General features: G+C 37.7%; 1 long non-coding RNA gene across 2 annotated transcripts; it reads left to right on the forward strand.

The window, feature by feature from the left end:
- The first annotated feature begins 651 nt into the window (after positions 1 to 651).
- On the forward strand, positions 652 to 14,820 carry LOC107313131. 2 transcript variants are annotated; one of them, XR_001554828.2, is made up of 3 exons: positions 652 to 808; positions 9,376 to 9,553; positions 11,695 to 14,820. It is a non-coding gene; the product is annotated as an uncharacterized LOC107313131 (long non-coding RNA). The 2 variants fall into 2 exon arrangements; XR_001554829.2 differs by having other exon boundaries at positions 11,699 to 14,820.
- Positions 14,821 to 18,485: the final 3,665 nt, after the last annotated feature.

The raw sequence follows: 18,485 nt of genomic DNA on the forward strand, positions 1-18,485 counted from the left end.
CGAGCGATATGTGGTACTACCACAAGTACTTGGGATAACAATCAGACAAATCTGGGAAAGTAATTCTGTACTGCTGAGGTACATGAAGTCTTTCACAAAGGAGGAACAGGGAAAGAGAAGAGGGGAAAAGAAAAAAGTTCCTAATTTTTAGCATTACTGATGTGCAGCCCAGTCCTGCACTGGGATGCAGCCTGCATACATGAGCTCCCCACATGTTCCCCTCCATGGAAGCTTTGGCAGATGTGTAACTAAGAAACAACATCAACAACATTCAACGTTAACACTAAAGCTCATAATAAATTGCTTTGGAACTGAAGTAATCTGGAATGCTATTAGAAAACAGGCACGGTTTTCTTGCTTCTGCAGGACGTGGCAGAAGCAACAGAGACTGACTGCAACAATGTCTGCAATTAGCAGGCAGGGTGCTGCAGGTGACACCGCATTGTAATGCTGTGTGGGAGGATGCTCCCACCACTCTAGAAGTTGCCTGTAGAAACTGAAAGCAATTAAGAGTCTAACGCTGAGGAAAGCTAAATGACAAGGTCAAAGATCACTATAGCACTTGTTTTTTTTTCTTTTCTGTTTTTGTTTTTGTTGTTGTTTTGTTTTGTTTAAAGAAAAATATCTTATTCTAACTAGTCACCTAGCACTGGGACTTTGAACTCTTTGCTTCTGTGATTAGCTGCCTTTCTAAGGAAAGATTCTGTTAGGAGGAAGAAGTGGTGGAAGGGCAGGAGAAGCACTGAGAAGCAGAGCAGCTCAGGAGGCCGTGGTACTCCTGCACCTGGTGGCAGTTGAGGCAGGAGAGGTGAGTGCAGCTTCCTGTACTGAGAGCCTCCTTTGGAAGCACTCACTGTGCTTGAAGCACTGACTTGGATGATCTCAGGTAACTTCAGAAGCGAATTTGCTTTAAAAGGATTAAGGATGTTAACTAATGGTATTATCCCTTTTCACACTGACGATCTTGGATCCAGACTCTTCTCATCCAAAGCGGTCGCCTTGCTCAGTGGTGGATTTTGGTGTGACATTCGCTTTCCCAGCAATTTCATTCTTACTGCAGTGGCTGTGCTCCTCAGGCTATGAGGGTCAGTGGTGCAAAGGGAGCAGGAATCTGCAAGACTTTTTTATCGTTTTATTGTCACTGAGAACTTTGCTTCTCACAGATCTGGGATTCACCCCTCTGACTCTCTGACAGGCTTCCAACTCCTGAAACATTTGAGAAAGGTTTTATTATTAACTTTTATTCCTTAAATGAGTTCCTTTAATAAGTTGCTCCTCAATAAATTGGCATGCCTTCCTGAGGTTTAACATTTAACTTGTCAGAATTTATGTGCCTCTCCTTTTTTGGACATGATTTGTCGCTTCTGAAATCATTTTCCCTTCGTCTGCCTTTCTTCTGCCTCCTGAGCTCTCTTCAAGCCTTCATGCAGGCGGTCACGTTGACAGCAGACACAGATTCTCTGCTGTCGTTAAGCACATCTCCTGACTGCAGGCATTTCACTCTTTTTTCACTGCTCCTTTCACATTCTGCCTACCTTCATCATTGTATGTAATAACCAGACATTGGATTTGGGAGTGTTTCTCACTTCCTGTGACAACGCTGAATTTGAATGCAGTGTGGTCATTGCAGATACTGGAGTGTAACTTGGCAGTGGTTACACCTTCAGCATGGCTCTGTGCACTGCTCAAGGCCAAAATTGGGAGTGGCTGCTCCTGCCACAAGAGATCAGACAAGCATCTCCAAACAGCAGAAACACAGGTTGACTAAGAGTTGTTGAGTTGCTGAGAGTTGCTCTCAACTGACTCTTGAGTGACACTGGGGGTCTGTCTTCATTTAGCTCAGAACAAAATGGTGCCCATACTTTGGCTGTAGTCTGGGATGGCCAGCCCTACTGTCAAATGGGTGGCTTCTGTGAAGGTGGATTCTCCTCAGCCTCCTGTCCCCATATGCTCCTTTGGTGAAACAGAGCTCACCTCATTGCTTTGAGTAAGTTAAACAAGCAGGGAGTGCTGCCAGCCTGGTGTGAGGGCGCGTAAGGTTAATCCCTGAGTGACATGAGAATCCCTAAATGAAAAGGCCCCACCTGTGCTGAGGTTCTGCCATTCTTCATCCCTCTAGAGCCAACAAGCAGCGTCTTCAGAAGACAGCTTCTTCTCCTCACCCCAACCAAAAATTGTTCCCATTTTATATGTCATTCAGAAAATTGAAAAACAGCCAAACTTTTTTTTTTTTTTTTTTAACTGTCGGTGATAAAAATCTGTTCCAGGTTGGGATTTCGTGTGCCAAGTTTCAGCATAGAGTGAGCTTTTATGGTTGAGTTATAAACCCCCTAAAATATGGTTTTATAATGGAAATGCTGACACAACCTTTATACGCACCCGGTCATAATTTTAAATGATGTAAAATACCTTATATAGAAAGCCAAGATAAGTGAATTTTTGCTATAAAGAGCAACTGGGAGATGAAAAGCATACCTTTTAGCTAAGTATTTTCATTCTTTGTTTCAATTTTGACAAGAGAACAAACCATACATCCAGAAGAGTATTTTTTTTATGTCATACTTTATGTTTGTAGAAGACTAAATTATGTTTTTAATCTTTCTAGAAATCTAAAGTAATTCTTCCAGGAAGTTTGCTATTTCCCAAGGTAAAAGAAGGTTTATGTCTGCTTCTGATAAATAGGCATTTTCAAAGAAATTTTATTAAAAATCAGGAGGATATCACGGCAAACGTAAAGTAACATTTTCAAATACTAGATACAGCACTCAGAGGAAAGTGTGTTAGAAGTAACAGACTGGATATAATTGAAACCGACCTCATAAAATCTACAATATATTTTTGTGATGCTGCTTTTCCAGGTCACTTCAGGATAAGCGAGTGTCTGGGAAGTAACAGTACCCAACACAGATCAACACTCAGATTAATTCAGCCACAGCATCCAAATCTTGGGGTTCTTATTTAACAGCTATGTGCATTACTAAAGTTCCTTCAGTTGGAAAATCAACCTGGTAAAGAAATAATAAGTTAGAAAAGGATATTCCTGTGATTTTCTGTTCTAAGTTTTTGAAATCAGATTTTCCCAGTACTGTATTTTATTTTAATATTTAGGTCTGCATGCTTTTTTTTTTTTTTTTTCTCTTTAAATTCAGAAGGTAGGAAAGGGAAATGGATGTTTTCTCAACTTTCAGCAACTTGTGATGCATAGATTAAAATTTCACATTGTGAATTCCCTTGCACTGCATGTAATGGCTCTGATTTTGGGCTGTTCAAGATCATACTGAGGAAATGTTTATTTTCACTTAAAAATGATGCATGTGTACATCTGTGAATATAATGTTTTAATAGCAAGTTATAAAGTGATTTAGCTCATCACATTTGGACATCAGTAACATTTTGAATGGCCTCACAGAATCACAGAATCATAGGGTTTAGAAGGGACCTCCGGAGATCACCGAGTCCAGACCCCCTGCCAAAGCAGGTTTCCTACACCAGGTCACACAGGTAGGCCTCCAGGCTGAAGCATTTTAATCTTTGCGGGAAGATGCAGGAGCTGCTGATCAAGCCACCAGTTTTTTGTTGGACAGGAAGTGAGCAGAGAAGTTTACACTATGACTCCCCAAGTGTCTCTGCCAAAAATAAATGGGAATTTTGAACTCAAAGCAGCTGATCATTTGGTTTCTTGGTTCCTCAAGCAGGTTCTCCCCAACTGTAGTGATTCAGACCACCCTAAAAACCTGGACAGCCTTTACAGAGGAGGAAATGGGGGCACAGAGAGGTGATATCACTTGCCTCAGACTGCACAGGAAGTCTGCAGTGAGGCCAAGAATAGTCTGAGGTACTTGACTTCTGTGCCTAGACTACTGTGTCTCAACCACAATGCCTGTTTTTATTTCCTCTCAATTAATGCAGTGAGCAATGTGACAGCTGTAAGAGCTAACAGAGAAAGTGTTGCTCTATGCTAAGCAGCTACTTGATCTCTGGATCTTGCAGTCAGAAGATCAAATAGCTCTCCACAAATGTTCTGCAAATCTTCATAAAGGGAACTAAAGACTGCAAATGTTGATTACAGCCACGATTATTATTATTTTTTTTTAAGATGAAGATACTTAAAAGAAAATGTTTATTCAAATTAAAACAAAATATTTTCTTCTTTACATGAAGTTCCATTTCTTTGTTTTTGGAGAAAACAGATGCTAATACAGAAAGAAGTATCTTTTTTTCTGTTTTCAGTAAACATTTTTAAATGCAAATTTATTGTCTCTTTGATTTTGAGTTAGTCATAATTCACCATCCTCACAACAAACAAGGTCTCCTGTCTAACTGAATGCTACAGGCATAGCAGGGCCATGGCTGGAATTTGAGGATGCAACCGCAAGAGGCATTGGTGGAAAAATCACTTTGAAGCAGTGTAAGTTGGGGCATTTTTGTGTGAGGAAGGAAAGTCAACTATACATTTTTATTCCATTGAAGAAGAGAGCTGGCAGTTGCTGCTCGTGAAATGTCTGGGTGTGAAATGAGGGTTACTTTCAAAGTGTTTACGAAGAACCCCAGGATAATGAGCTACTGTGAAGGACAGGAGAAAATACTTTGTAAACCGCACCCTTTAGAAATAATCCAGGTTCATAAGAAAACCAAAGTGTTTGCTTATACTTTGAGATTCTAAAAAAACTGTGCAGTTGGATGACACTATGTATGCAGGGAAGTCTTATCCAAAAAAGTTATAGAAAACGATGAATCTATTAAATGAGAAAAGCTCTGGGCTGTGTGATAACGGTGCAGGTTTTACAGAAGGCAGACTATAGGTATTTCTGTCAAATCTAGATTATTTTTCAACCGGTGAACATGCCTTCATTTGTTGAAGCAGTGGACCAGAGAATTATAGCTACCTGTTAAACACAGTCCCACGCTTTGCTCTGCTGAAACTGCGTGCTCCACTGAAGCCAGCAGTGATGAACATGCTGTTGCATTGGCAAGATACTAAAACTGCGTAATTCTTCAGTTTACAAGAGAAATTTGTCTATATCTATCATTCACAGAAGCTAAGGAGAAAGAGTTTAACTTAAACCATTACCTTCTGTTCTAACTTGTATGCAGTAATTCACTTTGTTCTGGGGTCAGTACAGACCCTTTCTCAATGAAGTATGTGTCAGAGTGAGCATTGGTGAAAAGAGGAAGAAAAAGTCTTTCTCTTGCATTTCTGTATTTTCTCACTTTTCAAGGCACAACATGGTGATTCGTACTGCAGGTGACAGAATCAACCTCAAAAGGAGCTGAGATTTGTTGCCATGATGCAAGCTCTAAATACAATCATAATGCTTGTTCATTTTATTTATGTTTCTTATGGAGTTGTTTGTTGTTGTTGTTGTGTGTGGTTTTTTTTTTGGTTTTTTTTTTTTTGGGCATATTTCCTATACAGATTATAGAAAACCACAAGGGATTTGTATCTGTTTTTTTCTATTGGTTAACTTATCCTTAAAATCAATTAAAAATCATAAATACATTTTTATAGATTAGTGAAACAAAGATATTGGGATAAAATAGACATTTTGCAGTCTTTGGTGCTGTTCAGAAGACAGCTAGAATTTGGGCAGATTCTTGGATGCTGAGGATTTTGTTCCAGGACTGCTAGAAATGAAGAGTGTTCAGCACCTCCTGGGAACAGACTTGATCCTGAAGTCACTATTTATGCAACACTCCTATTCCAATCTGTGGGAGTTTTGCATGAGTTAAGTGTCAGTCACTTTGACATTTAGCCCAGCTGGTAGAATGATATACCATGAGTATCTGGTGCATTTTCATTTGAATTTCCTTTTCTACACAATATTCTTTCTCTTGCTTTACTACCCATCCTCTAGCTATTCTGTGAATGTTAAAGACACCATGTGGATGCTAAAGGTACCAGGTTTAGAAAGCAGCCTTACAGGGAGCTTTCCTGCAGTAATGGAAAGGTGGGTAATGCCACGGATGGAGAGGAAATGAGCTTGAAGAGGAGGCAGGAATTTCTGAATGTAGCTTTACCACCAAAGCTCATGTGAGTACATCCTACCATGGCATGATGCAGGGGCTGGGGCAACAATGTTTACTGTTGCATCTGACTCAGAGGAGCATACAGATTCTACTTCAGAACCCATAAGAAATTATATCAGTAGCAATAGCTGTAAGCTGAAGGAAGTCTTTGTTGGTAAATGTTGCTTAATAAATCCATACAAATTTCTATGGTAAAGTGGTCATTTATCTCATTTGAAATATCTTGGGTTTTTCTGGACTCTACAGGTCCCATGGTATTGCATCATAGTGGTGGAAGTACACACAACAAAATACCTCATAGAAAACCTGGCAATACTTAAACAAAAATCAGTGTTCAGCAAATGTTCTCTTCTAATTTTCTTAAAACTGTCACCACTGGAAAAATTCATATAGAACAATAGACAATAAGTAATAATTAAAAACACTTCATTTTTTTCTTTCCCAGCAGATATTTCCAGGTTCTTTCCCTTGCCAAGGCTCAGTTTCCTTACTTCTACCTTCTTGCACTGGTTTCACCTCTCAATCTTAATGTTTTTTGTCTTTTATTGTCTCTGTTCTATACGTATTTTCTTTGGCTTCAGCTTAATGTAGCACTCAAAAATATGCTTGTCTTGGAACACACAAGCAGTCCTATTTCTCTATGGTGGGATTGCTTATACTCCCAAGTACTTTGTTTAGCCAGATTTTTGTTTCCACAAAACCATTTTACTTAATAATCTATCTGTCCAAAAAGGTGTAGTAATTTTCATCCAAATTACATCATCATCACATTTGCTGTATTGAAGAGGGAGGATTAGCATGGGAGAAGCTTACCATGCACTAAATTTTTTATTGCCCAAACCTTCCAATTATTGTTTAATTCTAGCCTGTTCATTAGTTTTGCCCCTTTTCTTACCAGGAAATTTGTGTATAGGCACTTTAGAAAAAAAGAGAAAAAGAGAAAATGAGCTTTCAGGTGGCCTGGAGAATTTTTCAGGAGCCTAGCAATGCCATCTTTTGTCATTTCAAACACCTTCTGTGTTTGAATTATCTGTTAAGAGCTGACAGACATCAAAAAGACCCAAGGATGACCCATTCCAAAAAAATCCTTGCTGGGCATTTCAAATAGCTTTAGACAGATGTACTTGGGCACTTGCATTTCACTCCAGGTCCATACTTTATCTCTCTGAGATCGTTTTTTTGTAATAGAGATAATGCTCTGTTGGAGAAAATATTTAGCATCCTTAATCATTAGGATCACAAAATGTTAGCAGATTCTGACAAAAGCATAAAAATGGTCACAAAACTAAAGGCACATAAGCATAATAGTAATAAGCATCTCTTTGTTGTAGATTTGCCTGAACAGTTCTTTGGGCACAAATTTACAGTGCTTCACTCCAAATCACAGAGTGAACATTTTAAATTTCTGAGTCACGTCTGGACAACAAGCTTTTATTTAAGGCACTGAAACACTCTGCTCAAGGGTAACAAAACATGAGGATCTAACCCCTCTAAAGTGTGTTCATTGTCTTGTATTTGTGTATGATTTAGTACAGGCTTTAAAGACCTACAGTCTTTTTGGTTTGCTGGAGTTATGTATCATATGAAGGCTGCCTTGGGACTCCACATCAATCTATTCATCAGCAGTCTCCAGTGCATTTTAATGCTCAAGCTGAATACGTCTCTTGCACAGCAGGGCTACAAGATACATGAATACTCTAAGATCAGATATCATGGCAAAAATGTTGATGTGAAAACCCTGATAGTCAGCGTGGTAAACCTGAAAAAATATTTTCCTCCTAAAATAAAAACAATATATTTGATTTAGTTGATTTAACTTTGTTACTACTGTAAAATATAATGTGACTAAAAGTAAGAAGGAAAAACAAGGGAACCTTCCATCCATTAAGCAATTTATTAGTAAAATTAGATACTTCAGACAGACATATGTTAAGAGATGAAAGCTTATTAAATAGAAAGTTATCTGAAGTGCTGCACCAGAACTGATGATTGCATGGAGCCCACCAGAAAAATTAATGTATAAGAATTCAGAAGAGAAATGAGAAAGTATGCTATTTAAAAACTTCTTCCTTCTCAGACACTTTCAGGAGCACTATCTATTAGTATTCTAGTAGTAAAAAGGATGAAATATAGTGATCAGATTGCATAATTTTATTGGTTAAACAAGTCTTCAAATGCTACAAGAAGTAAGAAATATAAGCAACTGCTGCAATATGTCACCTGTATTAAACCTGCTTTTTTTCCATCTTTCCTTTCTGTGTCTTTTCCCATCAATCTTATAAAAGTACAACTGCACGCTTGTATAAAACTCACTTTACATGTATCGTAGAATCATAGAATTGTTTGAGTTGGAAGGGACCATTAAAGGCCATCTAGTCCTACTCCCCTGCAATAAACAGGGATGCCTAACAGTAGATCAAGTTGCTCAGAGCCCTGTCCAGCCTGTCCAGCCTAACCTTGGATGTCTCCTTGCTGCATCCACCACATCTTGGGGAAAGCTGTTCCAGCGACTCAACACCCTCATTGTTAAAAACCCTTTCCTTATATCCAATCTAAATCTCTCTCTTTTAGTTTTAAACCATTTCTCCCTGTCTCATATATCTCGTTACCAAAAAGATAAATCACAAAATATTTAACACTTGTGTTTTAAAATAACTATGTGGTAGAGAACTAAACTGGGTAGCCAATTTCTGCTGCCTCCCAAAACCTCACAGGCTACCCTGCTCTGTCCCACTTCATGCACCCAAGCACGATGATAATCTGCCAGGTGGAAAAGAGAGTGCCATCCAGAATATGTATCTGTACCGTCTGTTCAGGCCTCTTCAGAAGAGAACTCCTGCTGATACACAGCAATTATATTTTAAACAAAGATATTCTGCAGACCACAAATTCCTGTAAATCTCCATTATAATTCACACAAACGAAATAGAGATGGAGGGTTATACAGATGGCTAGGTACTGTAACGACTTTCTTCAGCATATAAACATTCTCATACTGTTTGAGAAGACCAATTAGGAGCTGAAGTCTTATTTTAAGATACAGCTTTTCTCCTCTACCACTTAAACTCTATTAAATATAAATACTTTATTCTCATTAATGGCTGAAGAAAGGCTTTATTTTCCAATAAAATGACTCAGAAGTCATGAAATCTCAAAATTATGTACTGTTCTTATCTCTAGTAGATATTGCCTTTTTTCTTTTTTCTTTTTTTCTTTTTTTTTTTTTAACTTTTCCAGAAAACTATCTTTGAAAGAACTCTGAGCCACTTATGTCTCAGGTATAAGTGGAAGAACGCACTTAATACTCTGGTACTCATCATTCATGTGGTTCTCCGTTCTTGTTTACAGGATAATAACTAGTGATCCTCCATGCAGCATGGAAGTTCTACTGTGAGTCAGTTTCCCCAGGTCAAGGCTGTTGGATGACTGATGCCCTGACTAATTTAACATCTAGCAAAGGTTTATAATTCTTGGACAAAACTTGTCCCACCCAGAAGGCTACCCTGCTCCACCCGTCATGAGCAAGGTGAGTAGACAGGATCAGCAAAATATGCAGCTCTGAAGTATAGGAGTATCTTTGGCTCAAACTGAAACTAATTCAAGAGATCTGCACATCATAGCACCTCATTTGCTCCCAAAAATAGAAGCCAAAGTGAAATACGAATTTCACTTAAAGACCTGTGGAAAGCTTCCTTCCCTTCCTTGGATCAGGAATTTAACACGCATATCATGTATGCATTTCTCTTTATTCTTCCTCTTCTTCTCCACATCCTGAGGCACAGTAAACATAAAGTTAAGAGCTCTGTCTACCTGTCATGGTTGTGGGGAAGCACTCAGCATCAGGAAGAGTACACAGAACTGAGCACTTGACCACAGTGGGTTTAAAAAATTCCTACCAAAAAGTGAGCTTCAAACTTAATACAAAAATGTGCCAGAAAGTACAATTTACATCCTGAGGGGAAGTGAGAGTTGAAATGAAACCAATTTAGATTATTTAGGGATTTATTCTGACCTCTATTGACTAAATTTATAAGGCTTGTGCCTTTTTTCTTCCGCAGCTACTGCAGAGTTCCTCCTTGCAAAGTATACTCAAGCTATCCAGAATTCTGTCCTTCACTAAGTATTTACATTCATAATATGCATGATGAAACATAATTTGTTTAAAGTACCACCATAAATTGGAGGCACTACAGTTTAAAGCATTAAAATTCCACGTTGAATATTTTTAAGGCTAAATTTGGATTTTAAGCATCTCAGGCTTAGTGTTCCCAATTAGATATATCAGGAAAGATACCAGTTTTCAGTTTTTGGAAAAGCTTTTTTTTTTTTTTTTTTTTTAAATTTATTTTTATTATTATTATTTGAGTTTCAAAAAACTATCACAAAAGATTATTAGCTGGATAAGAAAGCACAGGACACTGAAGGCATGTGTATTCCATTAAATCAAGAATGGAGGAAAACTTAATGTTTAACAAGTAAAGTGGTAGGAATGCTTTTAGGAAACAAATTTTCCATCATCTGGAACTAGAAAAAGAAACCTGTTTAGATCATGGAACATAATCTCCTAGCTGCATTCAGTTTTAACATGGATGACCTGGGAATCCATCTGACATGCCCAGTACAGGATAGGGGAATATTTTTCTGCTCAAATTCTATTTGTTGCCAATGTGAACAACTGAATGATGTTCCCCTGGACATCAGAACACAAGAAAACAAACCAAAATCCTGTTAGCAGTCCTTATGAGCATTTTTCTGTGTTTAAAAAAATTTGCTAAAACTTTTTCATAGAAATAATCTGACCAAGTGTATAAAGCACAATAGAAGAAAATGGAGAAAATACTTTCAGTTTCTCATGGTGTAACAACTTCCTCATGCACTTGTCATTGCTCTTATTGTCAGCTACGCATGGCAGCTCCTCTCTTTCTTTTAGTCATATTTGTATCAGCTCCAGAGGACAGCATTCCAGACTTAATGGTAAATCATAAATAGCTTTTCATTCTTCACTGCAAAAGTGTAATCATTATTAACTGCACCGGCATTCATGTGAAAGTAATAAGCATCTTTTTGTAAGAATCTTATGATAATTTTATATTGCATGAATTTCACTTGGTATAGAACTGTGGTGACAGCTTTTAGAGAATAGATATTAAAGGTTACTTCTATTGTCTTAGATAATGTTCTGAGCCTTAAATGAAAATTGAGGACTTAATCCTCCACGAGCAGAATTTGTGTCAAAATAACTGGATCTCCCTTCAGTTGTAAGTGGAATCAAGTCATTTGCTATAATTAATCAAAAACTTTTCATAGTGGAAGTTAAGTTTGCTTCAAGAAATCCTTGACAGGATGTTAGAATCATCAAAAGTTCATTGACTACTTCAGAAGAGCGCACAGCTACATACATAATGAGAGTTCATCTCATTTTACCATGGTTAATAGTATTGGTACTGGGGATCATTCATGTTCATGAGATTAAAGTCAGAAAGAACTTTATTAACAATGAAAAGTGGTTTTGTTTCTCCCTACCCTAAAATGTGTGTTGTCCTGGGTAATCTTTGATATATGCAAGTGAAATTATATCCACATTCATTTCCTTTTTTTATTTTTTTTAAATTTTTTATTTTATTTTATTTTATTTGTTTGTTTGTTTGTTTGTTTCATTTCTTTAAGAAAGCTCCTTGATGTAAGGAAATGGAGAGAAGGAAACAGCATTTGTTTGAAAAAGTGAGGGCAAATGGCAACATCAGATGCCTGCCCACTTTGATGGATGCAGAAGCTCTTACAAAAGCATACATCTGACATTTCAGGGCTACTGAAGGGTTGTTCAACAGTCTCTAACAAGAAAACAAATGCCAGTGCCAGTAACAGATCTCGCTGGAAACTTCATGAGGAGCTCTGCTTTACCGATCCTTGAGATAACAGAGATATGTCACCTGCGTGCACTATTTCCTTGTATTCTGCCACCATGTCACCAGTCCCTGACAGTATCGTTCAACTCACTCTGACTTTAAATATTATGTATATTTAGTGATAGCAACATCAAATACCTGGGAGTCTTCTGGTGTAAGTGCTAATAAACGTGGATATGAACGCATTGCAAGAGTCTCTTTCAGTACCCTTTCTGTGCACTGGTGAAACTTCCCACCATCCTCTGGAAGCTGGCCTATCTCTTAGAGATAACTGTGAGCTAGGGGTAAGGTGCCACACTGAGGGTGTACAGGGCAGTGAACCAACAGAAGCCCACAGCCAGTATTGGGCTGCCTGCTCTCAGCCACCAGAGGTGACATTCAGTCTACAAGAAAAAATAATTAATGCTGACTAACATCATCCTGACCTTCTTCAGGACCTCATGGACAGAAATTTAGAGGTTTATTTCAAACATTCAGGTTGGGTAATTGCAAATCTTGCTTTTTAATTCCAGAGGTCTTGGGAGCAGTGCCAGAGCTGAGCTAGAGGGTATATCATTCATTATCAGTAGTCTAACCTATGCTGAGAGACAGAGTCCTCCAGCACTAGCATGTCCAGATTTCAGAAGATGGCTCCTCCATAAGTCAAGAAGTATCTGAAAAATTAAAGAACAATCTGTGGTGTTATATGAAAAAAAACTTTAAATTGTGGTACTTTTGCGATTCGTGTTTGATTTGTTGAGTTGCTATCAGTTGTGGTTCATGAAAAGCATATAAACAGCCACCAATACAAAGAAATCACCAATATTTATAATCCATTTTTTATGCCGTATTTTAAGATGTCATTGCTATCATTACCTGGATCTGTACTGTATCCAAATCTCTTCTGGTAAATAAATAAATAAATAAATAAGCCTGTAGTTCTATCTTAGGCATTTCAATACTTTATTCTTCAAGGATGTATGTGTAGTCAGTGAATAGATCCAACTGCCATGAGAAAAGAATGGATGCATGCCCTGCCCTGGCCCATTACCCTCTTATTCATTTCAATACACTGCTTGATTTGTAACTATTACCCCTTGCTCAGCTATTTATTTTATGGTAGCTCATTGCAATTCCTGTCATTGCTTCCTCCTTATTTTTCCATTTTACCTGATGCAGCTTGGCATGTTTGATAAGTGTAAGTGGGCCCAACTCAGTCTTGGCATCTGCAAGCACAGTGCAACTGGCATCAGTCAGAGCCACTAATAACAGGATGGACTTGGCACCATGGATGCACTGCAGGTATCAGTGCAAACCGATGACTTCATTACTGCCTTTATCAGTTTCACCCACCATCACAGCCTCAAAGCCCAAAAATGTGCTTAGTTTCAAGAAACTTGAGAATTTTCTGCAGTGTTTTCTACCTGTCTCCACTGCCACTTTAGCTTCAGATTTCCATTTCTCTTGGTGTTTTCTGCTCTCATCATGGGACTATGTTTGTTACCATCCTCTATGGTCTCAGCATCAGGAGTCGAGAAGATGGAGCAGTTTGAGCTGTATTATTTATCTCACCTACTTTCCTTTCAGCAAGAAATGACTCTGAACTCTTCCTCCTTCCACTCTCCCCCAAATTTCTCCTTTCTTCAAGATTAAGAGTCATCAGAAGTAGAAATCCTGGGTATTCATGTGGTAGTATAGATATTTTTTGCTTGTTCATTTATATTTTGCATTACATTTGTATGTCTATCTCTGGTAAAAGTAAGTTGTTTTTCTAAGTGAAAAGGTGCCCAGTATGTTTATCTGTTAATTTTGAATTCACAAGAAAAATGAAACAAAACGCTACAACTGTTGCCATCATCTAGAAGGAATAAAAATTTCAGACTCCGGTCCCAGCTTTATGCATTTGAAATGCAGATTTGTGTATTTCAGTGCTAGCTGGCTTATAGGAAATACATAGGTAATGCTCATTGAAAGTAAAGAGGTGCATCTATTTGCTTAATCTCAGAAGAGAGGAAAAATGGTTGTAATGCTTATGTTTTCAGAGTAGAGAATACATCTTGCTTTATTTTAAGAATCTTTAAATTCTGGATTTAACAGGGTCATCACATAAATAGTGGGAGATGGCTGGGTGTGATTTCCTCTCTTCTCTACAGTCTACTCTGCAGCATCCAGAAGAATAAGTTATGTGAAATAATTAAATTATAGCAATAAATGTTAGGCATCTAACATTGCTTTGTGTAATTAAAGTGTAAATGGAGTTGTAGAAACGGTAGAAAACGTGGAGAAAAATCTGCAGATTTTACAAGAGGTGTGGACAGAGAAGGGAGAACAAGGAAATTGTACAGACTTTTATCACAACTACTTATGGCTTTTTCTGGGGGTTGTATTTCTTTGTACTCTTCCTCTACCCTTCTTGACTCTCCCTATAAAGCATTTTATGAGACATGTTAAGTATTTTATGTAAAAAATAAGTTGTATCACATTGCACTGTAGGTCAAGGCAGGAAGGACACATTGCCTGAATAGCTAGTTAATCTCTTTCATCTTTCTCATGCTGTCATTAATGCTTATCTGTTCCCATAGCTATTGCAAAGTCATCTGTTTTCTCCAGTGGCATAGTGCAATAATAAAATCTTCTGGTTTGACATGCTAGTTTTTTGTGATGCTAGTTTTATGCATGTCCATTTTGAGATCAGATTTGTGCTTTCTTGCTTTTATCTTGTTCTCTAGATTCTATTGTCTGGGAATGCTGGAATTTAACTTCACATTTCTGTCATCTTGTATGAGAGTGGTTTAATGCTGATGTGTATGGCGTAAGAGGGCTTCTTTTCAATCTTACTGATAAAGATCCTATGAATTAGTTGGCTGAGTTTCTCTGTGGAGTTTTTTTAACTCAGTGGTTATCTAATAGTCTGTCTCTTGTATATAAAATCTGTTTAGGGTTTACCTACCTGTTTTTTTGCTGAAAGGGGAACACATCATGAGCTTCCATGTCCTGCTCTGATGGCAGAAGAGACCGTACCTAATTCAGAGTCTTTGACCATCTCTGAGCCTGCAGAGGAAACTTATTTTGTCTGTGACAGTAAAAGGTTTATCCAAACATGATTTAAGGCAAACAAAATGACTAAGGATATTAGCAAGCTGCTCTTACATAACTCTCAAATCTCTCTCTCTTTTCAGGATGTCTAAAATTCCTATTTCAGGAAAAAATGTATTTTATTGCTTTTGAAAAATGTTTCTAATATTCTATATATATAATATATTCTATATTCTAATATATAAATGAGAAGCAGAATGTGAATTACCTTAAGGAAAAGAATACTACAGCTCTCTATGTATCCTTGGGACTTTTTTCGTTTCTTCTGAGCTATTGTAACATGTAACATTTTGTGTTGGGGCATCAACAAATCAAGAAATACGATCTGCGCCTCATCTATTACTGCTCAGTTATTTCTCAGCAGTTATTCCTGAACCATTCAGGACTGTGTGTGGTGCATGTGTATATTTATCATATACACACATAGCTGGAGAAGTCCCAGTGAACTGGAGGGTGAGGAGATAAATGCTGAACACAATTCTGCTGAAAGAGCTGGAACTGGCCAGCTGACAGGGAACACTAAAAACTCTTCTTCCAGTGACTATCATTGCCAAGGAGTCCAAAGAGAAAAATATCCTCTTTAGTGTATGAATAAAAAAACTTACACAGATCTTATATATTTCCTATTCAAAGTTGACACCAAGACTTGAAGTGGTCTGGCCACAAGAAAGGTTATGTGGGCTCTGTGCTACAGAGAAATAAAGTCTGTTTACAGAGAATACATACAGTTTGCCACTTCAGGAGTTACAGAGACATTGCTACAGGGAGCAGCTTTGTGTATGTGAGATTCATACGCTGGTAAATTCATGAGAAAGTAATTTGATCTTAAAATTCAAGTCTGAGCTTTAATAGATGCAGTCATTCTGAGCAAACAGAACAAATAAAGGTATATTAAAACTAATTTTGTATTAGAGGACAAATGTCTGCAAGAGGGAGCTTCTCCACTGTCTTATTTGTTGACTTGAAAAAGGACTGAAGTTGAATATTTTAACATGAATTAATAAAACTCATAAATGTAAAGTGCAAAAGAACATATTTTTACTTCCACCGGACTTTGATACTTTTGTTCATCATGACTAACTTAACAGTGACATCCATACGGAATTCACTGCAAGCATCAAGTGAATATTTTTCCAGTCTGTGCAGTGACACATACATACCTTATTTTTTAGAATACTGTAGATTCTATCTATACCATTCTATCTGAAGGACCAAGAAGAACGTTTCTGTACTTTTTCTTTCTCCTTTCTAGATGTATCTAGCTGTAGCCTCTTCTAATAGCATCAGAAATGCATAGTAGAATCAATCATTGCTCCCTTTTCTGATTATGTTTTTGGTTGCTGAATTTTTGTATGCAACAATGCAGTAGATATGGGACTGATTTTTTCTTTAAGCAAGAATGATTTTGAGAACTTAAGTCAGAGCCCACAGCACATCAAGAGCATCAAAACGAGCTTTGCTGCTTTCATTAGGCTTTTACACAGTAGTTTTCTTTGAAGTGACTGAGTGCATAAATGGAGGAGACACTGCCCGGGGTGCTGGGAAATTATGGCATAATGACACACAAGTATGTAATAAGCAAGTTTACCAGAACAGTACTGGATTTGTTTAATACACTATATATATATGTAATTGCTCGCTTGTTCTGTATAGGACAATATTTTCAGTCTGTCATACAAAGAGAGAGAGACAGCCCCCCCTCCAAAAGCTAGTATGTATGTCTGAGAAGAATTTCATGCCCATACTGTTTCTGAAAGCTGAGCCCATAGGTTGTGGTAGATGATGACAGAGAGCTGCAAAGCAAAAGACTAGCTTGTTTCCCTTCCCTTTCCCCCATAGCAGTTTTTTTGCCAATGTCTTAGGTGTATTTTTGCTCAGCCTTTTTTGGCCCAAGCATAGGATCTGATAGACTGAGTGGCTTGGAAAAGGAAAAGGAAATGGGCCTCAGCTACATCATGCTGTTTGTGGTGGTAATGCTACATTTTGGTGCTCTTATCACAGTTCAAAGGGACTAATAGAAATGTCTTGTCCCACTGCAACATAGCAGTAACCCTATAGGCTTGAGAGTTTTGGTTTACTTAAATAATCATTTTTCCTGCAAATAACATGTATTTGTATTTAACAACCTGTAAGATTAAGCTACAAATTAGTGAACTTAGTCTGTTGATTATAGTAATATTTTTGTATCTTCAGCACCATTTGGGTCTTTCAGTTGTTCTGCCAATCTTATTGCAGCATTTCTTGTGTTTAATCCTTTTCTACATATTCTAATGATGTCAGCCCAACAGCATTAGGTTGGGTTTCCTTTGTGATAAAGCAAACAAGCTATGGAGCCCTGGATGCAAGAAGAATAACTGCAAAAGACTGATAATTGACCCTTGTAGAACAATGAGTAGATACTTATACAGATGATCTATATTTAAAGAAAAAGACGTTTAAAATAACTAGAAATCTACTGAGTTATCACACATCATGAATTCTCTCCTTGGCTAAAAACTCCTTGGCTGTTATTACAGCAGCAGGTTCATAACAATGAATCATGGTTGGCAAAGGCTATTTAATCTTTGACTTCAGGACTGTGTTCAACCTTGAACACTTCCATGACTGTCAGTTAAATTTATAATTTGCTTTCTTAAATACTGATATATTTGACGCAATTAGGCAACAACAAGTTCTTCCCATTAACTACTTAATCCTGTTCCTATTCTTGCTCATGGTCATTTGAAGTGACTGCCTGGTACCAAACACTGAACAAAATAGCCCAAAATACATAAAACAGAACAACACTCAGGAATTATGCTCAAAGAGTCTTATGTATCTTTTGGGCTGTCACTGAAACAGGGTCTCCAAGGAAAATCTCTTTGCATCACAAAAGTATCTTGTGGTTTAACTTCCTTCTACTTGACTTACAGTTTCAACCTCATAAACTCTGTGGGAGCTGTGTTATTGGTAAGGCAGAGGTGCTGTAGGGGAGCTGTGTACTTAAAAGCTTGCACAGACCTACCCACAACTACTCCTTGGTTCTTGTTAGTGGTGTTAACCTCTTCCTTCCTAAAGCAACAAGATAAGAGAAGTTTGAAGCATTTGTGATGCATGAAGAACCTTGCTGATGGTGAGGGAAAATGGCAATCTAATTGGTGGGGATGAAATGTGAGGGGAGTTCTTAAGCGAGTTCTTGAAGTCAGCTCTTATTTCAATGCTTTATATATGTTCTATACAGTTCTTCTTGTTGCTTTACCACTTCCTCTGTGCATTTGCAGATGTACTTTTATGATCAAGTTCTTTTCTCCCTGACATCCTTCCATTTTTCTCTTTGAATCTTGCCTTTCATACTGAGACTTCCTGAGGGTAGAAACGCTCCTGCATACAATTGTGTACATATGTAAATCCAACAAGGATTAGATAGTTAGCACTTTGGATGGAAAACTACACCAAGACTTAGTACACTATTCAAATGCATCTATGGACACTTAAGAT

This window comes from Coturnix japonica, chromosome 4 (assembly GCF_001577835.2).
Source record: "Coturnix japonica isolate 7356 chromosome 4, Coturnix japonica 2.1, whole genome shotgun sequence".
NCBI lineage: Eukaryota > Metazoa > Chordata > Aves > Galliformes > Phasianidae > Coturnix > Coturnix japonica.